Source organism: Mus caroli, unplaced genomic scaffold (assembly GCF_978045245.1).
Source record: "Mus caroli unplaced genomic scaffold, Mus_caroli_1 scaffold_3, whole genome shotgun sequence".
NCBI lineage: Eukaryota > Metazoa > Chordata > Mammalia > Rodentia > Muridae > Mus > Mus caroli.
In genome coordinates this window covers 109,654,987-109,681,345 of record NW_028227258.1, presented here as the reverse complement: position 1 = coordinate 109,681,345, position 26,359 = coordinate 109,654,987, and the positions used below count along the sequence as shown (strand labels likewise).

Below are 26,359 nucleotides of genomic sequence, written 5' to 3'. Positions count from 1 at the left end.
AACAGTGGGTGCAAACCAGTTAGCAAGGCCCTGAAGTCCCTGAGATCAGCCTTGGAGGTTCCTTTCCCTGGCTCCAAGTAGCTCCATTTCCTTCCAGCCTTTGTGCATTGGCACCTCTGCAGGAAGGAAAGATCTATGGTTTGCCGGGGGCCCCTGACAGGCAGTCCCGAGGATAATGTATGTCACGTCATCAGAACCACTTTTTCTATATTGGCAGCTGGTGGATGTGATCACGTGGCCTCTGAGAAGGAGGAACGGGAGAGTTAATAAATATCCCTATGGGAACTGACTCTAAGTTCTCATTAAGTGGTCTTGGCTGTTTGTTCTTCCCACTTGATCCTATTTGCCCATTTCCACATTTGGAAAAAAAAATTAGAAAGAGGAGAATGTATACCAAGCATAAAATAATCTATCATAAAACATTTCAGCATTTACAAATGGTAACTCTGGAGCTGGCGAGATGGCTCAGCAGGGAAAGGCTGAGCCAGCATGATCTGAGTTTAGTCTCTCCTACCCACAGGGCGGAAGGATAGACCTGACCCTGCAAGTTGTCTTCTGACCTCCATGTGCATGCCGCTGCATGGGTGTCCACCCTGTGAATAAATGAATAGACCAAACTTTAAAGATTCTTCTAGAAGGTGAAGTGCAGTTTGGCGGATTGTCAGTCGTCACCTCCTGTCTGTCCAGGTGAACTACTCTGTGAGAAATCCTCACATCAAATGAGTTAGGCTGCAAGGCTCCTCAGAGCCTTCCGGAAATACTTTTTCCACAATCGCCCGTGCTCAGATGTTTCTGTGACTTCAATCATGGTTAACAGGGACCCTGGGCCCCCACTGAGGGCCTACTGTGTGTCAGACATCCAGTGATGTACATAGTCACAGCAGTATTTTCACAGTGTCCTGGGGATGGTCCTCCCCAGGAGGACAGGGATCCCACTGGCCCACAGTCCCACATTGCAGAGGGTGCTGCCATCCCATAAACCTGTTACTCAAGGCCACACACCAATCCTGATGGAGCTCCAGCAGAAGCCTAGGAAACAAAGCCCCAGGTCACATTTCACACCCTGAACTTGACTCTCCCACTTCTTTCCCTGAGCAAACTAATTTGCATAGCACAATCTGAAAGTGTCATATTCCTCCCCCTTTGCCAGCTCTCTGTGCTATACCAGCCTCTGGAGGTCCTTGTATCAAATGAAAACCATTTAGTTTCCATGAAGGAATGGTGCTGTTTCCCTTAGGCGTGGAGGACCATGACTTTGGACTTTCTGCTTCAGCTCCTTCACATGCCCTTCCCCAGGTGGCCTGCAGAGAAAGGGGGTGGCCCCAGCCCCCCTTCCTACCTTCATTTGCTCTCACTCACATTTTTAAAGGTGGATGGAGACTGCTTGTCTGTGAGGTTGCATAATCAATTCCAATTATTACTCTAAAACAAGTGGGCAGACAGGTTGACGTGAGTCCACGGTAGAACAGTAAACCCACTGGTTAGCACAGAGAGAACCTGCCGGGCAAGGAGGGGGAGGGGGGATATTTAACCAGCAAGGGCCAAGGAAGGATCAGGGCCTCTCGGGTCCCTTTAGAGCAGAAGCATGTCCTGCTTCCGTGCAATGTGGAAATGTGAAAGCCAGCCCATAAACTGCTGCTACTGCCTGGTCTGTCCCCAAAGGACAGAAAGTGGCACTAGAAAGACAGAGCTGAGGTGACCTCTGAGCCTCCAGGGAGCCAGAGAGCATTTAGTGGGCAGGACACCCTGTCTTAGGGTTTTACTGCTGTGGAGAGACACCATGACCAAGGCAACTCTCATAAGGACAATATGTAATTGGGGCTAGCTTATGTTTTCAGAGGGTTCAGTCCAGTGTCATCAAGGCAGGAGCATGGCACTGTCCAGGCAGGCATGGTACTGGAGGAGCTGAGAGTTCTACAACTTCATCTGAAGGTCACTAGGAGAAGACTGGCTTCCAGGCAGCTAGGATAAAGCCTATGCTCACAGTGACACACTTCCTTCAGCAAGGCCACACCTACTCTAGCAAGGCCACACCTACTCCAACAAAGCCACACCCACTCCTACAAGGCCACACCTCCTAATAGTACCACTCCCTGGGCTAAGCATATTCAAACCACCACACACCCCCTTATGGGGTTTTGGGCTAATGTCTCAGACTTATTATTGAGAGGCTTGTTGAAATAGCCCCATTTCTGCCACTCATCCCTTGGAGGGGGTTGCAGTCCTGCAGTCAGTGCTAAAGAGCATAGTCCATGGATCAGACTGTCTGCTTGCCTTTCACCTAAACCTGCCTTCCCAAGCAAGTCTTCCATCCAGTGCCTCTGCTTCCTTTCCTTGTCCATGGAAAAGAGACCATAATAGGCCCTATTTCATGAGATTGTGGGGAGGATGAGGAACTAGAATGTCTGAAATTATTACACCTGTCTTCAGCACTGGGGGTCATGGATGCGAGGACGCATCCTCATGTGTGTAAGAGGCAGCAAGAGTCACATCACTGGGTTGTTGAGAGGCTTAAATGACCTAAAATTATAAAGCACTTAGAGCGGCCAGCATCTAGGCTGGTGAGCACTCTGTAGCGTGAGTTCACTGGACAGCTCTGTGAAATCTCGTTTAATCAGGTTGACACAGTACAGAGTGATCCTGTAAATGAAGGATGACCCAGGACACTTGTGATTTTGTTCTGTAAACAGGTAATATTAACCAGAAAATGACCACTTCTCTTTATCATGTTTTCCCCATCACAGGACTTTCACTAGTGTCACCGAGTGTACTTCATCCAACACTTTACCCAGCTACTCTGCCTATCTGAGTCCTGTCCCTCGGCTTCTCCTCGACAGGGATATGCCCACAGGACAATCTTCTGTGGCTGATCACGAGCTTTGTTTCTTCTTCTCTGTGCGGGTTGGTACACTGGCCATAATCATTTCACAACATTGCCTGGCTAATCATAAGGCTTATCAAATGGAAAACTTAACCACAAATGAGTTGGTTTCATCATATCTTGCAAGGGTGTGTTCATTGTTCTCTTTGGTTTGACTTGATTCCAGCCTCAAATCTTGTAGGATTTTCATGCTGGCAGCTACTATTTATAGCTTACATCATTTGGGGCATTTCCTATGAGCTGTGGGCACTCTATATGTGTGCTGTCTGTTAGTTCTCCCTTGGTTAAGCTACTGAATGAAAGGACATAAGTACTATGGTTTGAATGTGTTGACAAGACAATCCCTCAATTCACATGTTAAAGCTGTCTAGAGGTGGAGCTTCGGGAGGTAATTGAAATTAGGCCAGATTAGAAGGGAGGATGCCCATGATATGATGGCATTTGTGGCTTTATGACAAGAGGCAGAGGGACCTGATTTAGCATGCTTGCTCTTTCACAACATGCCATTCTTTCTGTCATGTTTTGATGCAGCAGGCAGATCCTCATGGGATGCAAAGGAGAAGCCAGTATGATAACTTAAACTTCCGGGGTCCAGATCTACAATCCAATAAAACATCCTAACATAAATTATCCCATCTAAGATGCGTTCATGGTAGCAATAGTAAGTAGGCTAAGGTACTAACCGCGTGAGCTTTACGATTTCCTTAGCCTCCAGCCCCACAGCTGACCTGGATGTTTTTGGCAATGGAGACTCCAGAGAAGCAGAGGAGCTTGGTCACTCTGCTGGAAGTCCTCTGTGGAGCACTGGATTGGGTGGTAGACTTCAGCAGCTAGAGAATTGCTGAGATGTCATGGGGAAGGATCATTGGAATGGTTGACAGTCTGAAAGTGCCAGGCAGGGAAGCATCAAATGATGCCCTTTGCTTTGAACATAGAATAGGAGAATAGCTTGAGAGTTTGACCTAAACGAGGAGGAAAGATTTATTCTGGCTTATGGTTTCTGAGGATTCTACCCATCAAGGTGGGGAGCGCATAGTTGACTGGAACAATTCAATGACAGTGAGGACAAGCAGGTCCAGGCCATGAAGAAGGGCTTCACTGCAGGATTAGTCTTGTTTTAATGACTTTCTAAATGGACAATCACTTCAAGTGCAGTTGTGGACACTAGGCTGTAGAGAGAACATGTTCTCTAAGCTACTTTTGAAGCACCGACAAAACCCACAGAGGTCGGAAAGATAGGCAAGACAGTACAAGCAAGAACTGGGAGGCTGAAAGGCCAGAGGCAGGGCAATGTTCAAGAGCGGTGTCATGGGAGGTGATCAGTTGCCTGAAAAGCTGAAAAGGTAGATTGGCATCTAGGGACTCAAGTCACCATGCAAGTTTTCACAAGTGACTTAGCCTCGATCTGACCCAGTTTCCGTGTGTAGAGTGAGAATCATGGAAGTGCCTACTAGACAGGGTTACTGTGAGGAATAAATGATAGACTGCACGTGCACAGATTGTCCCTTGGTACACAATGAAAACCCACCACGGTTAAGTGGTGGTGATGACAATGACAATGGCGATCGTTGTTGTCTTAATGTTCTGGAAATGGTGGAGACTGAGCATGGTATCCCCTTGTTTTATAACACATATTCTGATATGTAACTCACAAAGACGAAACATTTGTTGGGATCACGGTTTCGGACGTTCCTGTTGCTTGGACACTATAGTTAGGTAGCATATTGTGTCAGGAGGATGTAGAGGGGGAAGCCCATTCATTGCTTTGCTAGGGAGCAAAGAATGGAAGATTGAGGGAGCAAGAGTCTTTCCAGTCAGTCTGGGGACAAGTCCACATTGATGTGAAGTTCTCCAAGTAGGCCCCAAATCTTATAGTCTCTACCACACCTCAATAGTACCATTGGGATCAAAGCAGGAACCATGAACCTTTTGTAGAGAGCCAACATCCAAGATATAACAAGATGCCACAATAAACTATGAGGCTAAGGATGACGAAGATGATGTGAAGTAAAAGAATATGCTGTGTAAATTTGTCAAAGAACAAATACGAGAGAGAGAGAGAGAGAGAGAGAGAGAGAGAGAGAGAGAGAGAGAGAGAGAGAGAGAGAGAGGAAAACTTATAGGGGATCTTTGGAGGAATTAAAAAATAATGAAGCATTACTACTAATTTTTATTGGGGTGATTGTCTAAAAAAGGATTTAAGCATGAGGATAATATGACTGTAGATTTAAGGAAGGCAGGAGTGGGCAGAAAGGATGGGTAGGTGGAATCAGGAATATACCAGTGGGTAGAAGCTTTTTGGTTTTTTGTTTTGTTTTTGTTTTTTGTTTGTTTGTTTGTTGTTGTTTGAGAACTTAGGTGGTGAATGATATTGTAGGCATTGGTGAAGAAAAGAAAAGCTAAGATCATTTTCAGGGTTTCTAACCTAGGCGACTGGATAAATAGTGGCCCAACTATTGATATGAGAGACCTTTTAAAAAAGCATGTATAGGAAAGACAAAGATGAGGTTGTTTGGAAAGGATGCGTGTAGAGCATATATATGTGTGTGTGTGTGTGTGTGTGTGTATGTATATATATATATATATATATATATATATATATATATATATATATATAAAACCATGGTGTCTTCCAAGAGATCCCAGGTGGGATCGGATTTAGATGCTGCAACCCTGTTATAGGAGATGTTTCCTGTGAAAGAATGCAAGGCAAGAGAAGAGAGCAAAGGAAGAAACATTCTGAATAGCACTATTTAAGGAGCAAAAGAGGAAAAAAATATCAATATGAGAGAGGTTGAAAATGAGAGAAGAGGGTGAGGTGTGACGGAAACTAGAACAGAGTTTGAAGAAGCGAACGATGAGCCATCTCGAGAACCATCTGTCTGTCTCCGAGTTAAGACAGAGAAGGGGCTAACTGACGTAGCAAGGATATGTGGATGGGGAGAGGATAGGATGTGAGAAGGAAGGAGAGGCAGGGGATCCAGACTTTAGCTGAGATATTCTGAGAAAAGGAAAAGTGAGTAGAAGGAGGTGGCAGAAAACAGTTACAGAGTGTGACCGGGAATTTCACCATTCGCTTGACTGGAGACACATTTCTGGGTATTTCTGTAAGAGTGTTTCTAGAGAAGTTTAACTGAGGAAGGAAGGGTTCGTCTTGAATGTGGATGGCATTATCCCATGGGCTGGGGTCTGGGCTGGAGAAAAGCAGAGGGAAGAAACTGAGCGGACACATTCACCTCTCTCTACCTCTTGAGTGTAGATCCCTTGTGATCAGCTGCTGGCGTCATCCTCTCCCTACCTGATATCTTGCTGCCAATCTTCCCCACGGTGATGGAGGACAGCTCTAGCCAGTGGGTGAAAATAAGCCCTCCCTCCATCCCTTCATCTTTTCCTTCCTTCCTTCCTTCCTTCCTTCCTTCCTTCCTTCCTTCCTTCCTTCCTTCCTCCCTCCCTTCCTTAAGTGTCTTTTGTTAAGTATTTTACCATAGCTATGGAAAGGCAACAGTATATAGGGTACTTTTTTTTTCTTCTAGTAAGGGAAATAAAAGAAGTTTATACTATTATTATCGTTGTTGTATGTACAATGTGTATGTGTGGGTGTACATGCTGTGGTGTGCACACAAGGGTCAGAGAATAGCTTTATGGAGTTAATTCTCTCCTTCTACCATTAGGTGTGCCTCGGGGTTTGAACCCAGGTTGTCAGGCTGGGCAGCATTTTTACCTCCTAGGTCATACCATCAAAGCCACGGAAAGCTTTTCATTGGATAGAGAAGAACTTATGAAGAGGAGGATGCTACAGAGGCAAAAGAAAAAGACTAGAGATGATGAGTTAGAGTTACCAAGGGGACAGATGAGCACAATGCCACGAGCCTGCGTGGAAAGAAACTTGACAGTGTTTCTCAACCTTCCAAATGCAGCAACCCTCAAATATGGCTGCTCGTGTTGGGGTGAGCTCCAACCATACAATTATTTTGTTTCTACTTAATAACTGTGACTTTGCTTCCGCTATGAATGGTAATGTAAATATCTGATATGTAGCCCCCAAAGGCATTGCAACTCACAGGTTGAGAACTGGCCCTAGAGCAACCAAGCAAACAGAACTGACCCTTTGTCCACAGTTTGTGAAACTCTGCCAAAAAGGTAAGTGGGTTTCAAGGTTTTGCAGATGGGCAACCTCACATTTTGCATGTAATAATAGCAAGCTTTTAAAAACATGGAAACACAGGCTGGATTCCCTCAGCGAAGCATGGTGATTGTTAAGGCCTTTCGAGAGAGTTGTGAAGATTTGGAGTTCCCACTAAAAAAACTGTCAAAGAAGGATAAGAGGCAGATGAAACATCATATCCAAGGCTTGGTTTAAAATATACGAATCTGTGACAAAGCCCATTGTAGTTACTGGGCGACTTAGTCTCTCCACTAAGAGATTGAGTACAGAATGGGAAATAGTCTGGAACAATCCTTCAGGACTACATCTTGGCCTCACAGATGCATGGCAAGTCTGGGGATGTAAGACAATTAGTGATGCTAGGCAAACCCTACTTTCAAGGAACAACCAGGGACACAGGATCCCGATGCTAACGGTGATCTTTCTGCCTTCTTGTTTATCCCTGAAAGGCTCATGGTGGGGCGGGGGTGGGGTGGGGTGGGGGATGACCTCAGAAAAAATTATGTGTCTTCTAATCATTATTGTTTAACTGGCTAAGACCCCATTTTCATTTTAGCTCCAAATCACAATTATGAAAACCTGTATCTTTAATTGTCTTCTCTTTGCCCCGGGGTTATGTATCAGCTTAAAGTTTTGGGAACCCCCAAATCACTGGAGACCTCCCATAGCAATTGAACATTTCCCCAGGGACCAGGGAGGCAGCAAAGATCTTATGTACTGTTATCAAAGGAGTACACTTTTACCCAGGCCTGCAGAGGCAAGGCCTTCCAACTCAGTGGAAATGATCAGAAAGAACAGGGGTATCATGAAACAAGCAAGTTTTGGAATATATGGTGGGATGTGAACCCAGTTAGCTGTCAAATGTGAGGTCAGAATATATGGGTTGTTTTCTAAAGAAGCAGGAAATGGTCTAAGGGAAGTTAGTGGGCTGTTGGGAAGTTTCAGAACACAGTGAACAAGGTGCTACCTGGCCATCTGTTTGAGTTGCTGGCAGCACAGAAGCGACAATTATTTCTTCTCCCTGGCTAGAGCTGCCCCTCGGTGCAGTTGACAGAGGGGAGCCCAGTCACTCTAGATGCATGACACATCATCAGGACGCCAAGGAAATCTGAGCATGCTCTCTGGGTTGCTCTGACAGATGTCTTGGGAAAGCTCCTCCTCTTTGTCAACTGCGAGCTATATAACTCTGTTGGTGGCCTGTCCCATCTGATGTCCACATAGGCAAGGGTGTCACCCCGATTTTGTACAAAAGATCACTCACAAGGGTATGTTGTTAAAGACAGCAATACCTCTATAGAACACAATACAGTTGACAAAGGAATTCTTCTTCTCAGCGTATTTGAACTAGATAAAAACTACGCGGTAAGTTGTTATTCTTTTTAAAAAGAATAATCCCTCCCTTTCATTGTACTGATTTGATTGTATTTCTCTGTTGCCTTCCATGTTTTTCATAAATCATGTTAATGTTAATCTCCCACTCCTAAAACCTTTAGCAGTTTTGTAGAATTAACTATACTCTCTGGCTGAATGGTCTTCATATTTAAGTTCAATTTGACCTTCTGACAGCATCTCACATTGGCTTTGCTGGAGTTCATTTGATCACGTTTGCTCTCTGCTCTTCCATGGCCTGCCCTTACCTTCCCCTTCCTTTGACTTCTCTCTTGCCCTACATCTCTACCCAAAACTTCAATCAGCACTCAAAATTCCCTTAGTTCCAATCTAACTAATAGAATCCGTCTTCAAGTTTTTCCAAGGTTCTCATATATTTGATGCCTTTGTTTAAAAAAAAAAACTCTACCATACAGTCTCCTTCTTTTATTTATAAAGTTTTATTTTATGACAAATATTTTATGGGATAACTTTAAATTCAAAGTTTTTTATTTCAATAATGTTTGAAGGACACTTGTTCAGAAGTTATCTAAACGTATAGGAAGTTAGTTTGGCAAACGTTTACAGGTTTATAGAAACTGACTGTCAAGTCTCTTGTTACATTGAAAGCCGTGGCTTCTTCATTTGTAATCCAAAACCTGGATCAAGCATCATTTCCAGTGTGAATTAATTTCCATAGGCAAATAATAATTCTCATAAATTTTTTCTCCTTACCATGCTCATGAGAGAGAGAGAGAGAGAGAGAGAGAGTTTTAAGACAGCTTTGTGAAGTACTTCCCTTTTCCACCTGTGTGTAGAATCTAGAGGCCAAACGCAGGTGACCAGGTTTGAACAGCAAGTCCCTTCCTCTGCTGAGCCATCTTGCCAGCTCTGCCTTTAACTTGTGCTGTGCTGAAATGATAGGTGATGGTGTTTGTGGCCAGTAGGCTGAATTTCAACTGTCTACTACAGTGTGGCTGTAGGTAAGTTAAACTTGCTCTGTGCTTCTTCTCTCTTACAACTAAAGTGGAAATAGTAAAGAGATCTGTCTTAAAGAGTCCCTGTGGGGTTGCGTGAGTTAAGACACATAAGATATTCATCAGATCATATGCTGGCATATTTTCTCCATCATTTCATCCTTTTTATATTTATTGATAAAACGATACGCAAACAAAGCAGAACCAGGACAGCTGTTGGTCAAATAAACAAACCAGGAAAGGGATGCTTGACGCTTCCTTATGATAGAGTCTAAATGAAAAATTGGAGGGTATCCTTCACCATAGCTTTCCCATGCAAATTAACGTGAGGTTCATCATTGGCGATAAACATTTTCAGAGCTTTGCAAGTATTAATCCAGGGACTGACAGACTGAGAGCAATATAAACAAATTTGGAATGAGTGATTTTCATATCAAATCAAAAGCCACGCAGAGTTGCACATGAGTTTGTGAGACACGGTCTCTGTTTTAATGCTGTCTGTCGGAGAGATTACTTAATGTGCACAGTTGTTTCTGGCCGTCTCTTATGCTCCAATACCACCCAGCACACCTACGATAACTGAGTGTGAATGGTGGAGAGAGCCAGGCTGTGCAGGATAATAAGGCAGATGTGGACTTTGAACCCCAAACCTAGTTGTCAACCAGAAAAACTGCAGAGAAGTACACTAGCTTCTCTGTAGTCTGGGACTCTGAACCCCAGAGGAGTGCTCCCCCTAAACAAAGACTTGACAGAGTCAACTGAGTCAGGCGTGGGCCTATTTCACAGTCCAGCAGATGTGCACTCTCAGGTCAGGGACCACACTGCAGAAACAGCGGTGACCTGTTTGTCACTCAACTTCCCTCATCTGTACCAGAGAGGTTTCTCCACCCCCACCCCAGTGCTTTTTAAAGTAACATCGGTGAAACAGCTAATGAGGCGGAGGAAAGCAAGCTGGTCCCTTCTGGGCTGCTAATGACTCCATGCCTGGGAGCCTAATCAAAGATTTGTACATTTAATTGCTGTCAAGTCAGCTCCAACCACCTGCCATTTCTGCAGCACCTGAGCTCCCAGTTCGGTCGCCCCTGATTTGAAATGAATCCATCACTGTTTCGAAAAGCTGGAACACCAGGCTGCTGGGCAACCTTGAACCAGGTTTATCCAGGAGGGCAGAGAGCAAGGGACCTGCCTGGGGCGTGTAGGGTGGGTGGATAAGATGGGGGTGTCATTTACCTCATGGGGTTGGCATTGGGGAAGACACCTGCTCTCTTCAGGATCCGATTCCTGCTTTTCTAGGGGTAAATGAAAAGTGTGTGAGGGTGACTGGGGCCAGGAGGAGAAGCAGGGAGTGGCGGCACTGGATCGCATTCTTCAGAGACTATGGATGCCTTTATTCTGCAGGATGAATTATCCCGATATGGGTCAGTGGGTGATGAGATATATTCCTCCTGGAGAACATGGCATTTGCTTTTTTTGTCTTTCTCCTGTTCAGGCTGGAAAGACCTTCTAGGCTCTTTTGGAGGTTAGGGGGAGTGACATTAACCAGGGCCTGGATTTAGCCCAATGGCCTGTAAACTAGTTGCCTTGCAGAGAGTGCACCAATGGGGTGAGAAAGTGATGGTTATCCATTGTTTCAGTTGCTATACAACACTTCAATTCCATACACTGAATGTAAACCTTGCCCTCTCATCAGTTATAGGTACATCAGGGATGCCAGTTCAGTCTGGCTTTTCTGGCTTAGTTCTAGGATGGCTGTTTTAAATATGAGCACACAGTCCAACTAAACACAGTCCTAGACTCCAACCCCAGGGGTCCCGGTGCAGTTGGCTTAAGATTTAGTCAGACGATATGCTGGTCAAACAAACTCTGCTGATCCAATCGTGAAGCAGGGTTGACTGAGGACCTTAAAGCCTCTGCTTTGTGAGCCCAGCCTGTCCCTAGTGGGAGGACAAGGTGACATCTAGTGAGAACTTGGCCAGCTGTGTCTGTTCTGAGTTGGCCAAGGAAGAGCCTCTGGCCTTGAGAACTGAAGCAGGAGAAAAGATCTCTCCCTTCTTCCACCTCCCTACATGGGCTAAAAATCATATGTAACTAAAGGGAGTGACTCCATTGGAGCCAATGGCTGGACGGGAAGAGTGCTCTGCCACAGAACCTCTTTGGGACTTGTTTGGGAATTTGTTCTTCTCCAGGGTTACCATGCAAGGGGTGTCCCAGGACCCTCAGTTCTACCAAACTAGTGGGCTTCTAGTCCGATCGGCTTGCTGCCTACTTGCTGTTCCTTCTGCATTGTAAGAAACGGACTGTTGGACTGTTAATTCAGATTTGCAAAGGAAAATACAGGTGAATATTCTCATGTTTTCCATACCCTGGACAAAGAAAAGAAAAAAAGAAAATCAAAACCAAAACAAATTGACAGCAAAGCAGGGAAGTGAAGCGGTGTAGGCCGTCTGCATTCGCCCTCCCCAGGAGCCTCCCATGGCGAGTGTTTGGTTGAGACAGCTATAGAACAGGACCGCTTTTTCTTTGTCTTCCTCATCCTCTTCCATGAAGAGAGATTTCTTAAACTTAACCTGATTTGCAAAGTAGGTTAGAAGTGATTAAAAAAAAAAAAACCCTTCTACCCTTTTCCTGAACCCAGTGATGCTGGGAAGCCCTTGACCCCTCTCTCTAGCAGTGTAATAGCTTAGGACCAAGTGTGACAGAGTTGCAGTGGCTGGCTATGTCCTAAGCCTTGCTGTTCCTTGTTTTCCTGTGTTTATTTGCCTTTCTCTACTCTACATAGCTGTCCCCGTGTCCCAGACAGATGCACATTTGCTTTGGTTGCCCTGTTGCTGCCTGGGCTGTCTAATCAGAGGCCCTGGAACGTGTGTATGATAACCTTACTGGAAAGCTAAACCAATTTCTAAAAAGCAAACACCGTTTGATCTGCCAATGAGATGGAAAGATACTATTACTTGTTATTCACTTAGGCCTCTGAATCTCTCCCCAGAGGGCTTAAAATCACAGAACTAAGGGACATTCGTTTGTTAATCACCTTTGGAATTTAGGTCTATATTTTTTTTCTCTGACCTGGGAAAACAGAACAAAAGAATAACTACTGTCAGTCTGATACGCTCTAAAATAGAAAGCATGTATGGAGGTTTTATGCATTTTCATGGAAACAGTCACTGCAGCGTTCCACTGCACACTCTTCAATCCCCCCGGGAGTCAAATGCCCTGAAGAGACTGTGGTCACAGATCCCATTACAGTTTTGGAGATTCCATGCACAGTCCTGGCCCTTCTTTTCTGCAGAATCGATTGTGCTTTTAATTCTGTCAATCAGATTTGGATCAAGTCAAGAAATTCTTACTGTTCTGCCCTTGCAACAAGCAGTCAAGGCACAGACAGGCCCACAGGTTAAGTTGCTAAATTGCTGTTTCTTGAGAACAGGATGAAAATCGGGTCATGAAGGCAATTGGGCTGCTGTGTTTCTTACAGAGTTCATGTGCTTGCCTCCTGTTGTTCACATAGAACCCAGTGCTATGAAAGATTAAAACACCAGGAAGCACATCTCTTACCTGGTCCTACTTACTTCTGTGTTCGGGTGAGCTGGACAATTGCCTCTTATGTAGAAGGAATTTTGACCCAGAGAAGCCTTTGTTTTCACCCTGGAAGTCTTTCCAGGAGAGGCCATGATGGCAGGTTCCCCTGGGACTTAGAGAGAGGTCTCTGCTCAACGAGGCCTAGCCCTGGGACTCACCGTTTCTACACTCATCTCATGGAGATGCAAAAGACAATAATGGCATCGATGGAAAATGTCCTAAGAAAAGCTTATGTTCCTCACAAGAGTAGCCTGAAGGAATGACAGAAAAAAAAATCATACTTTAAGACACAGTCATCTGTGCTATGTGACTGCGATCCCTGTAGCCAGGATGCTAAGAAAGGAAGGTTGCTAGCCTAAGGAAGAAGAAGAAGAAGAAGAAGAAGAAGAAGAAGAAGAAGAAGAAGAAGAAGAAGAAGAAGAAGAAGAAGAAGAAGAAGAAGAAGAAGAGGAGGAGGAGGAGGAGGAGGAGGAAGAAGAAGAAAGAGGAGGAGGGGGAAGAAAGAGGAGGAGGAGGAAGAAGAAAGAGGAGGAAGAAACACAATAAAACAAGCAATCCAGCTCCCCCAAACCCAAGCCAACCAAACAGAAACAACAAAAGATTTTTTTAAAAATGTAATCTAATTTAAAATGTACTTGAAAAAGCCAGCCACTTATTGGAGGTATCGGAGGCTTTCAAAAACTGAGACACACAATTGAGAGTGTGGCTGGCATTCTCTAAGGCTCTTGGCATCCAGAAGTCCCATTGCGTCTCTCTCTCTCTTGCACTCATTATGTGGATGATAGGCAAAGTTGAGGTTTTCGGAGTAAGCAAGTGTGGGGGCTAGGAGAGGTGCAGGCATAGAATAACAGGGACAATATGGGCAGATGTAAGCCACATCTGTCCTTTATTCTGTCTCTCTGACACATAGCGGTGTACCTAAGAAGAGGAACTGGGCATAGGCTGCAATGTGAATATACACAGCACATGGCTATCCCCACTCCCATGCTCCCTCCACCTTCACTAGCCCCCCTCCCCATGCTCCTGGGCCCGTAGTTTTTCCTGTAGGCACTGCGGAACATTGGAAGGGGTTCAAACGGAGGTGTGTGGAGAAGGTGCCATATGTTTTGTGCAAGTATCCCAGAACCACACTAGACTCTTAGGCAGTGTGCCAGCGAGAGAGAGGAGAGACGGTCTGACTGACTTATCAGCAGTCACTGCAAGCATTTCCTCCACTGTAAATGTCCTGACATTCTGACCCTGCGGCTCTGAAAGTTTCCAAGACTGTTCCTATGCCAACCCAAAACATGACATGACCTGTACTTCTTGTGCAATACAGCAGTGGGGTCTGTCACACCAGGAGGATGCGTGTGACATTTGATTGATTGTTCATTCTTTCCTATGGGAAAAATCTAGAGGCTTTAATAGCCACCAACAGAACTCTGTGAGACCCTGAAGTGCTTGTGTGATGTCCAACTTCCTCATGTCTTCACGGTCTTGTTCGTGTGTGTGTGTTGTGTGTGTGTGTGTGTGTGTGTGTGTGTCTATAGTATTGGATAACAGGGACAATGTGGGCAAATGTAAGCCACATCTGTATTTTTTTTTTTTTTTTTGGTTTTATGAGACAGAGTTTCTCTGTGTAGCCCTGGCTGTCCTGGAACTCACTCTGTAGACCAGGTTGGCCTCGAACTCAGAGATCCGCCTGCCTCTGTCTCCCGAGTGTTGGGATTAAAGGCATGTGCCACCATGCCTGGCCCACATCTGTCTTTTATTCTGTGTCTCTGACACATAGTGGTGTACCTAAGAAGAGAAACTTGGAGTGGGCTACAATGTGAATATACACAGCACATGGCTATCCCCACTTCCATGTTCAATCCACCTTCACTAACCCTGTATTCCATGCTTCAACACATTTGAGGAATATTGGGCAAGTCACCTAAAAATTCCAAATATCTAAATAGTTTCACTGTTTGGGCCAAGTACCCCATTGCCTCCCTAGAGCAATCCATTGTGAATCAGATGTTTGGTTTTATGTCATCCAACCTGACCATTCTAGTTTAATTAAAAAAAATCAACTATATTTTCTCTGTTTATTCTTTTTTTCAGAAATTTACCATTTATCCCAATGTTTGCCTTTATAGAAACACACTCTCTCTCTCTCTCTCTCTCTCTCTCTCTCTCTCTCTCTCTCTCTCTCTCTCTCTCTCTCTTTCTCTCTCTCACACACACACACAACTGGTTATTTTGTTCTAGTGTCAGACTCAATGGAAGGGAGATGAGTTGCAGTGCCATCTAAATACCAGATGAACAAGGGCAACCTCAGAAGCCTTCCATCCAGTCCAGTCTTTGATGCTATCTGGCCAAGTCATATTCCTAACTACAGGGACGTAATCCTAATTAGAAAGTTCTTTAAAAGGCCAATCACGCGGAACACTGAGAAACTAGATGTTGCTGTATCCTTTTACTCCCAGAACATTCAGATATCTGCCCTTTGCCCACGAGGATCTCCACCCATGGCACTGGTTAGTTTCCATCTTACCTATCTCTTTAACATTCCAATGTACACCATTCACGACTTCTAGAGATCCAGTTTAGAGTGCTGTCTGTATCCCTAGAACATCTATCAGCCTGCCTTGCTGGGTCACATGGCCAGTACTGACTTCCTGTTCAGTTAACAATATAATCATTCCCACTTGAAAACAGCCACCTAAATACTTATAGGGGTGTCTTAGTAAGGGTTTCCATTGTGAAGAGACATCATGATCATGGCAACTTTTATATATTTGGTTGTGAGCCTATTCTTTAAGAGCTAAGCCATCTCTCCAGCTCCAAGACAATTCCTATAAAGGACAACATTTAACTGGGACTGACTTACAGGTTCTGGGGTCCAGTCCATTATCATCATGGTGGGAAGCATGGTAGTGTCCAGGCAGGCATGGTGCTGGAGGATCTGAGAGATCTACATCTTCATCCAAAGGAAGCCAGAAGCAGACTGTCACCCAGGCAGCTAGGAGGAGGGTCTCAAAGCCCACTCGCACACGACACACTTCCTCCAACAAGGTCACAGTTCCTAACAATGCCACTCCCTTGGCCAAGCATACTCAAACCACCACAAGGGTTAAGAGTAACAATATAATCTCAGTCATTCAGACCTTTTCTTTCACTAAAAAAAAAAAAAAAAAAAAAAAAAAAGACCATTTAAAAATTTGTCAGTCATACTTACTAAGCAGTTTATATATACTAAATGTATTCTTCTTTATATCCAGATCTCTAAACTTTAGCAGATATATAATTGTGTCACCATTTGCCATGGTCAAATAACAGAACAGTCCCATTTCATTCCCCAAGCCCCTATTCCCTTTTAAGACAAGATTTGCGACAACTTTCTTCTAACCACTGCTAACTCCTTGCTGGATTTCTGCCTTTTCTGTGTCCCCTTAATGTGTAGTCACACAGTGTGGAGGCTCTTGTGTCTGCCTCATTCCATTTAGCTTAGCACACATGAAGTAAATCTATGTACTGATCATCGGTTCCTCTTGTGTTGCTCATTATTTCTACTGCACGAGTGTGTAACAGTTTGACGGGCGTCCATCCACCAATGGAAGGAGACAAACATCTTTCCCATTTAGGGTGAACATTAATTAACAAAGCTAGAAACGGTAATGTGAAGAATTTTGTGTGTGAATTAGTTTTTAAGGCATTTGGTCTAAGAAGTATGTGGAAGTTTAGCTCCTAGTGAGTGCCTGGAGCCTGAAACACTTAGGGGACCCCTGGGAAGAAGAGAGAATGTTTCCTCCATCAGTCACCACTCAGGCCCAGACCTGTCAGTTAAACATGGGCTAGTTGCAGCAAGAGGCTGTTATTTCCACTGAGGACAATCGAGGAGTAGAAATTAAAATTAGCTCTCTTTCTCTGAGGCCCTGGGGAAGAACATAAGTAGATGTTGGCAACCATCAATTTAGTGAGCCTAAGGTTATCCAGGTGGTGCAGTAATACTTTTATGGCCTGAGCCAACTCCCAGTGCAGGGCACTTCTCTGTGCTGGAAGAGTTCCTCTTCAAGTCATGGACAAATGTTCTCTGCTATTACTGTGATGTAACACCATTTTTTTTTTTTTTTTTTTTTGCTTAAACTTCAGCTTTGTAGTTTATCACTTAAGGAAGTCAGGACAGGAACTCAAGCTGGGCAGGAACCTGAAGGTGGGAGCTGATGCAGAGGCCATGGAGGGGTGCTGCTTACTGGCTTGCTCCCCATGGCTTACTCAGCCTGGTTTCTTATAGAACCCAGGACCACCAGCCCAGGGGTGGCCCTACTCACAATGGGCTCGGCCCTTCCCCACCGGTCATTAATTAAGAAAATGCCCTATAATAGATTGATCTTATGGAGGCAGTTTCTCAAATGGGGTTCCCTCCTTTCAGATGACTTTAGCTTGTGTCAAGTTGACATAAAACTAGACAGCACATACACTTTAAAGCTAGAGATTAGTAGAGAGACTCTGGGAAGTGTTAATAACCTCTTCATCTTCATTAAGTTCTCGAGTACTTTTCTCACTAACTTTGGTGATAGGGAGGTATCCATGTTTCTTGGTTAACATAGTTATATCATGATTTTCTTTCCTCCTCCTTTTCCTTCTTCCTTCCTCCTCTTCCTCCTTCTTTGAAATGTTGAGGCTTGAATTCAGGGTTTTATGTGTATCGGGCAAATGCTCTGTCACTAAGCTACAGCCCCAGTCTTTTTTACTTTTTATTTTGAGACAGGACCTTGCTGAATGACAGGGGATAGCCTTAAACTGTAGCCTAGGCTGCCCTTCACCTTTTCATCTCCTTGCTTCAGGCTGTTGTGCCACAGGTCTGTAATACCAGGCTAATTCTTCATCCATATTACAAATTTCAGGATCACCACAAATTCAACCTGCTTTCTCTCTGTACTCATAAAAAAGGGGAGTTCTCTTACTGATGTTCAGCTTAACCCCATATTATTGTTAGACTACAAAGGATCCCTTCAGGGTTCATATATTAGAAGCTGAAATCAGGTGGAACTGTGTGAGGTGACTGGATCAGGAGGCTGCTAACCACAATCCATTACATAGCTCTGGTTGAGGAAAACAGATTACAGAATGGAGGGCCCTTTGAAGGGTTCATCTTATCTTTGTGCCCCCCCCGTCTCTGTCTGTCTGTCTGTCTGTCTGTCTGTGTCTGTCTATCTCTCTGTGTGTTTGTCTCTCTCTGTCTGTCTCTGTCTCTCTCTTGTCTGAGGTGCAAGGCTCTGGTCTACTGCCTGCTCTCTTGCAGGGTGCTCTGCCTCACTCATAGTCATGGTGTCAAGTGATATCCAATGAGACTTCTGCAGCTGTGAGAACCCCAACTGTCCTTTTCTCCTGACTGTCAGTTTTCTTAGGCAATTTGTCTTAGGAGTGGAAAATGAAAAAACATGCCCTAGAGCCCTGGTTCTCAACTGGTGGGTCGTGACCCTCTTTCACAGGGGTCACTAGTCAGATATCCTGCACATCAGCTGTTTACATTACAATTTCTAACAATAGCTAGCTTAGAGTTGCGAGGTAACAGTGAAATCATTGTATGGTTGGGGATGACCACAGTACAAGGGCCCCTGCATTAGGAAGGTTGAGAACCACTGGTCTGGAATCCCATTCAGCCTCTCTCCCAGCATTCTTCTACCTTTTCCACCCCAGGATGTAGGCTTCCCTAACATCTCACCACTAAGCATTTTCACTCAGCCATGATGTGTTTATTATGGGTGTGCTCGGGTTGAGTTGTAAACAAGAATCCATTAGCTCTATTTTAATAAAAAAATGTATATAAAAAGAATTATAGGACATCAAGAACACATGCCTTCAGAACAGATGGGCTCCAGTGATGACATGGCTGTATTTAGTTCTGAACAGAGTTCAAGAGAGAAGAATGTGTAGGCAAAAGCTGCTGCTGTAAATTATAATGGGCTTAGAGTTTACGATTTCAACTGTATGTGAATTTTTTTGTGATATGCTCATTTTTAAAACATCATTTTAGTGTTAAAATGTGTTTTCACTGAACAAATAACTTGTAAGAGTGGCACTGAACAAAGCCCATGAATAATTTGAGAACTTGTGTCTATCAATCACTAACTTAAATGGATGGTTCTGGGTTTATTGGTAGCCATGTTAAAAGATGCTAGATTATGAAATAATCAAGTTTCTCTGGAGCCACAGATGAATATTGTGATTTTAATGAGATGAACACTACAACAATAATAACGGTAGTACCGAGAGCTAATGTTTCATGAACACAAGGGTTAAGACAGGCGATGTCGGAGTTGGTCTTATTTGTTTAGGAGGCAAACCATGACTGGATTTGTCTCTGCTCTAATGCCTCCTAGCTAGGTACCATTTTTCAACCATAACATATAAGTAGATGGGTCTTTATCAAAAATATAAATTTATAATAATTATAAATAAATAACAATCACAAACAAATTATTGATAATTTATATTGTTTGGTCTAAATTATAAATAAAACCACAGATTGGTAACAACTATAAATGAATAATTATAATTAGTTATCAGAAATGTATAAGATGGTGAGGCTTACCTGAGAAGCTTCAGGTATTTAACTTAGAGCCTAACATATAACAAAGACAAAATAACTATTTGCTGCAGTTATAGTTGTGTGCACGTGCATGTATTTGTGTGTAGTCAGATTTAAGAGATAGTTAAAAGTGAAGAATTCTTATCTATACCTGTATACTTGGGCTAAGAATTCTTATCTACAATTCTTTTTTTTTTTTTTTTTTTTTGGTTTTTCGAGACAGGGTTTCTCTGTGTAGCACTGGCTGTCCTGGAACTCACTCTGTAGACCAGGCTGGCCTCGAACTCAGAAATCCGCCTGCCTCTGCCTCCCGAGTGCTGGGATTAAAGGCGTGCGCCACCATGCCCGGCCTTATCTACCATTCTTATCTACAATAGCCTATTCCTATGACTGTCATGTTCTTCACACAACAAGGAAGTGATTGAACCAGCAAGATAAAGAAAAATCTCTGTTGAGAGAACAGGAACACATCTAGAGAGCCACAGAACAACAACAGCAACAAAAAAGATGCAGAAGACCAAAAGTAAAACCATTCCTTATGTACTCCCTAAAATTTCAGTCTAGACAATTAGATAGGTAACCTGCAGGCATGAGTATGGATAAAGCAAAAATAACAATTAAAATCAGTAGAAACAAAAATATTCTTGTTCTCTGGAAATACAAAATTCAGTAGGCAGGATGGAAAGATGGCCCAGTAGTAGTGCTTGCTGCATACACATGAGGACCTGAGCTTGAACTCTTGGCACCTCCTTACACTCTGGGCACAACAGGCTGTGTCTGTGTTCCCACTGCTGCAGAGGTGGAGAAAAGACCATGTGTTACTGGGCAGCTGGCTTAGTTGAATCGGTGAGCTCCTGGTTCAGTGAGAGACATTGTCTCAAAAGGCAAGGTGGAGACCTACTGAGGAAGACACATGATGCTGACTTCTGGCATCCACACGCGGGTTGATGTATGTTCAAGTATGTCACGTGCACAGAGGGAGGGTCCGTGGCTGGTGGTTGTCTAACTGTAACAAACCCCAAGCAGAAAAGCCAGAGGGAGGCAGCCTCCCCTCTTCTCTCTCTTTCCCCACAGAGTCTCTGCCTTTCTTCTCTCTGGTTGTCCATCCACAATTCTCGAAACTGACTGTCTACTTGTTTCTCAGCATTAAAATTGATGAAATGTTTGCCCCAGCTTCAGTGTTGCATCATTTATCATCATTTATCACTTCACCACCATTGGCTCCACTCTCTGTGGGTATTATGGTTTTATGTCTAAAAGGTGACCTAGGCCAGAATTAGAGTTGAGATGACAACCAAACATCGAAATCACTTGAAGTTCCAAAGAAGGCCCATGTGAACATCAGGGAGAGACAGTGGAGTTCTAGAGGAGAAGATACACGGATAGAACGGGAAATCATGACATCTAAGCAACTCATGAAAACAAACAAAACAAGACACAAACCTGGGTGGGTACAGGTTTGGCGATATATACCTATGAAACCAAAGACGTAGCTTCAGGATCATTCTGATTGTGGTCTCACACCCTTGTTGGACATGTAGAGGATATTTCACCCAGGGAGGGTCGCCAGGAGAGCACAATATCTACAGCAAATATCTCATGGTAACTGAAGAATGACTAGTTGGGAATAGCAGCTGCTTATGAATTGTAATGGCGACCTGGTGGGAGAATGTTACTACCTCCTTCATTCTTCCCTCCCACCCCCTCCCCTTCTTTCATGATCTCCTCTCTGTACCACACCTCTCTGTCCTCCTTTCTTGCAACAAGCAGGCCAAGGCCAGCCCAGCAATACTGCAGCCACTGAGCTTGACACACTCCTAAATGGAAAATAGAGAGGAGCTAGTTTGACAGGGAAGACAAGTTTCATTTCTATCAGATATGGAAATTACTGGGAACATATTCTGGCTTGATATAAGAAAGATTTAATCAACATTTAGCTGTGTAGAGAAGTGAGTTTGCCATCATGCAGGGTATCCAAGCATACACTCAGCTATCTGTGACTTTGTAAAAGAGGGACTCTTATATTTGCTAGAATAGATACCTTTAGAATTTCATCCAACTCAAGGTTCTGTGGCGCTATAATAGATAAAAAAGGGGCTACTTATTTCAATCATTGATGTCTCTTGGCAGATTTTAAATACCACGGTGACATATACCAAAGATAAAAACAAGCAGAAAAGGGGAGTACCTGCCCAAATGTCTGTGTATATTGATAGCTGTATATTTACCTTATATACATTTCGATGTGAGGCTGTTTCTATCTAGAACTCTAGTTGTTATTTCAGAAATCAACACATAGCCTTTGACGTAGTTGAAAATGTTGGGGACTCTGACACAGCCAGACCTTGTGCTTGTGTATAAATATGTGATGTTGTGTGTGTAAATATAAAGAAAGGAGCCCTGATTTGTAGTCAAATAATTACTAATTTCCATTTAGTGCGGCATCGATTCTATTGCTGTGAAGTAGCCATTTATACATCTTCTGCGAGGTTCCGTCTCTGAAGGAAGTCAACTACCAGTGTAAGTGTATCATCAGTGTGTAAACAGAGTGATGAGTTGCTGGATTGCTAACACAAGAACCATATGGAACCGCAAATGACGCTCTGAGGAGCTGGGGATAATTTTAGCGTTTACGAAAGCTGAGGACTCGGAGAAACAGTCTTTTGATTAAACCTCCCAACACTTCTGATTTGGCTCTCAAGCCTTTATGGGGCAATTTGTATTCCGTACATTAAAAATAGGACTTGATGGATGGCTTCTCTCCTAATGCAGGATTAATGAACAATCTGGGTGTTCTTTTGGGGAAGGACGGAAGACTTAGGAAAAGTCTGTTACTCGAGAGACTTCCTTAGCTTTTGTATAGATATGAGTAAGCTTATGAAAGCTGGGGGCAGGGCTGGGATTAGGTGGCTGGGCCCTGAGGACTATGACAATGTCAGGACTTTTGGAGTAAATCTCTGCATCAGAGGAAAGCCAGATGAAGCACCATCTAGGTGACACTGGGCAGTCTAGGTACATTGTGGGAACCACTGAAGTCTCATTGAATTTGGGTCCTGCATGTCTGACCTGAATTTCCAAAGAAGAAATTAATATCCTGGAAGTTCTTAGAGGGTTCTCCCGGAAATATTCGGTACAGAATTCTTAGAAAACACTCTCAGGGTATCAGTCCTCCACCAAGTAGACTTGACTGTGGCCAAGTCCACATAGCCTCATCAACTAGGGATGAAGCTCTTGGTGACTGAACTTGACCGCTAAAGGGGTAGAAAGCCACCTCTCATGGCCATCTCTGCAATCAACTTCTGGGGAATTTGATGATCATGTGGCTTTCACTGGGGTGAACAGGTGGCTAGCACTCCTCCAGAGACACTGGGAGCATCCCTTGAAGGAAGTCCAGGGAAAACAAGAGATATACGCATACCCCACTGAGGGCAGAGGGCCCCTGAGGAGGCCTGGGCTCAGGTACACAAGGGCTGCCTGCCTGCCCACCTTTTTATCATCAGTGCCCAAATGACTCCTCTTCTCCTTTAATGATGAGAGCCTGCAATGTTGATGTGTCCCACTTTATTATATTCTGCTCACTGTGGAATCTTTTTTAAAAACATATTTTAAAAATTAATTAATTAATTGTTAGTACTGTAGCTGTCTTCAGACACACCAGAAGAGGCTACTGGTTCCCATAACAGATGGTTGTGAGTCACCCTGTGGTTGCTGGGAATTGAACTCAGGACCTCTGGAAGAGCAGTCAATACTCTTAACTGCTGAGCCAGCTCTTCAGCCCCAGTGGAATCTTTTTGTAGCATTAAAAATAAAAGTATTTGGGGCAGGCCAGATGGCTCAGCAGGGGAAGGAACTTGATACCAAGCCTGAGAACCTGAGTTCCATTCCCGAGACCCACATAGTAGAGAGAAATGACTGCTGAAAGTTTTCCTCTGATCTCCACACCTATACCTCAGAGTGCACATGAGTGCAGGCGCGCGCGCGCGCGCGCACACACACACACACACACACACACACACACAGAGTAATGATTTAAAAAATTAAAGCATTTAGTTAATGTATACTCTGGGTTTTCCTTCTGAAAAAGGCAAGATATAACCTCAGCAGTCTAGAGCATGACCTGAGGGGCTAGTCCTAGAGAGACTCCTTCAAGCTTTTTGAGCAAACTGCACTGTTAGCACTAAGGGTAGGTGTGAGTGTGCAAGCATGTATGTGAGTGTGTGTGTGTGTGTGTGTGTGTGTGCGCGCGCGCGCGCGTGCACTGCACCCTACCCCACAACAGATTGCTCTGATTATAAAGAGCTACTGTGTTTTTTCCTTTGGGAACCAAACTACCTACCTACTATCTTAGGATATAAACTTTTATTTCCATGGGATATTTACTCCAAATGATCATTTGTTTAACCCACTGAACTCTACAGATCACAAGAAGGTAGTATTCATGGTTAATATCTTGCTGGGACAATACTAAGAAAATATGTTTTCTAAGAGTGAGTGTATGAAACAGGTAGAAAAATAAAAGCAGATTACGTTACGTAAAAATGGTGAGGGGGTGGAGGCGGCATCTGATGAGGTTTGGGTGAGAGACATAATTCTAACTGCACAAGGCAGACTCAATGTTGAATTCCGTGATCACTATTTTATAAGCAAATGGCGATAAAAAGGAGAAAGGGAGCAGGAGGGAGGAGGAGCACGGTACAGTGGCATGAGGCACCATTCTGCATTGTTAAGGTTCTAAACCCCAAATTTCCAAAAGGAGGAATTCCAGTGTCACTATCTCCCCAGCCCATGGCGCTAATCCTCCAAAGTGCATGTCACAGCCCCAAGTGACCCTGGTTGTGTCAGCAGCTCCACTGGGTGTATGACCTTTGGCACAAATAAAATGTATTTACTCATGCCTGAATTCCAGTGACAAATCCCCTTAGATAAAGCCCCACTGGGGGCCACCTGCCCTCAATGACCTGCAAGGCTTTCAGGACCAGCTTTCCTGCTCTGCGCACCTCCTACCGAGGGCTGCCTCACTGGAAAGACTTGACTTCCAGCACCCAGGGAGGGAGGTGGGACTCTGACTTCTACAGTCCATTTGGCTTTGCTTCCCTTTGAAACCATTATTGAGAAGATTTCCGAGCACGGATCTGCAAACACAGACACCAAGGATCCTGGGCCCAGAGTTCAAACAAAATCGTAAGGGCAAGTGAGGCGAATGGTAATGATATCCTGCGTAGACCTCTCCTATTCAGAGCAGTCCTTCCTTGTCCTCACCCTTTGGAGAACATTTGAAATGATGGAAATTGTATTTGAGTCTCCACTCTGAATGCTTCTGCAGGGTAGTGGTTCCTATGCAGAGCTTGTGAGGGTTAAATGAAGCAACAACCTCTTTTATGTCTTTACAAGTTGTCTGTTCTCCATTTTACACATGAAGAAGCAGAACAACAAGAGTTTAAGTCACGTGGGAAGTAATACAGCTGTGAAGTGTCCATCCGAGACATCGGGTCAGAGCAGGTCAGGAAATACCCACTAAATCAGATTAGCTGCACACTGCTGTGGGCTTGTCTCTCTCAGAAATCTGTGAGGAAACAGCCCTGGTACTCCCTAGCATTATTATGTTCTCTGTCAGGTTCATGGGATGTCTGTAGTTTGTTCCTGTAAAGCAGGGTAGGCCACTGTTTATCTGCCCTGGGATCTTTACAATCCAAAACTGATAGCACAGTTTATAGCAGGGTGAACAGGCTTTATAAACACCCAGTCAATACCGAGCCAAGGACAGGTGCTGTTTGCAAGACCCTGAAGACTGCACTCTTGAGGCAGAGGGTCAGAACACTAGGCATGCCATGTTCCAGTAAGGGTCCAGTGTCCTGACGGCAGGGCTGGAGCTAAGTCATCAAGCCAAGGATTACACCCAAATTGGTTATTTTGGCAAATGGGGCAGATTCTAGACACTCACTACAGTATCAGCTGATGTTGCTTTGTAAAAAAAATGTAGTTAGATGTATCCTTTGGATTGCATTCTTCCTTTACAAGGAAATGATGTCAGATTCTGCTAAAATAAAGCAATGGCTACTCTGCCTTTATTGTGCACATTCAAACGCAGACCTATTTATCCATGTTTACACTCTTTAGCCCCTGTGCTTGATGCCTGGAACCACGAGGAACAGGAGGCTGAGAGTATTGGTTGTATCTAATAAGACAACAGGCATAATAAGTCTGTAGTGAGCCGGGCGTGGTGGCGCACGCCTTTAATCCCAGCTCTCGGGAGGCAGAGGCAGGCGGATTTCTGAGTTCAAGGCCAGCCTGGTCTACAAAGTGAGTTCCAGGACAGCCAGGGCTACACAGAGAAACCCTGTCTCGAAAAACCAAAAAAAAAAAAAAAAAAAAAAAAAAAGTCTGTAGTGAACAATGAACTATGCTTAACAGTGATTTGAGCGTTTGCCATGGGACAGTCAGCGAGCTGTGTGTACTTCTTCAGTAGAATCCAACATGCCCATGATGTATGTGTGAGTACCACCCACAAGCCAAGTGAACTCTGCCAGGCTACTGAAGCACTTTAGGTCCAGCTTCGTCCTCTATTTTAGGAGCTGGGAGGTAGCTGTAATAACTGGGTTAAGGCATACAGTAATTGCAAAGACTGCCTGGGTTAATACCTGGGTGGCATTTGGAACAGTGCCAGCATTCATAAATGCCCAATAAACACTGGCTAGTTTGTGTATTTATCTTAAGATAACCTCTCAAGTCATTTGAGGAATCAAGATTGGAACTCAAACTGCCTGACTTCAGATCCTGTGTCTCTGTGCACAATTTGAAAGCTTAATCAAATAAGTGAAGAAATAGCCGGG

General features: G+C 44.1%; 1 long non-coding RNA gene across 15 annotated transcripts in view; it reads left to right on the top strand.

The window, feature by feature from the left end:
- LOC110290594 (uncharacterized) overlaps positions 1-26,359 on the top strand; it is a 61,725-nt gene that overhangs the window by 16,849 nt on the left and 18,517 nt on the right. For 3 of the 15 annotated variants that reach the window (XR_015046750.1, XR_015046746.1, XR_015046751.1), the window contains exons 4-7: positions 521-687; positions 2,745-2,901; positions 6,553-7,021; positions 9,233-9,397. This is a non-coding gene — a long non-coding RNA (uncharacterized LOC110290594). Of the gene's footprint in view, positions 1-520; positions 688-2,744; positions 3,010-6,552; positions 7,022-8,184; positions 8,409-9,232; positions 11,822-12,170; positions 13,402-26,359 lie in introns of those variants that run through there. The other 12 variants (XR_015046758.1, XR_015046759.1, XR_015046753.1 and 9 more) reach the window with 11 other exon arrangements.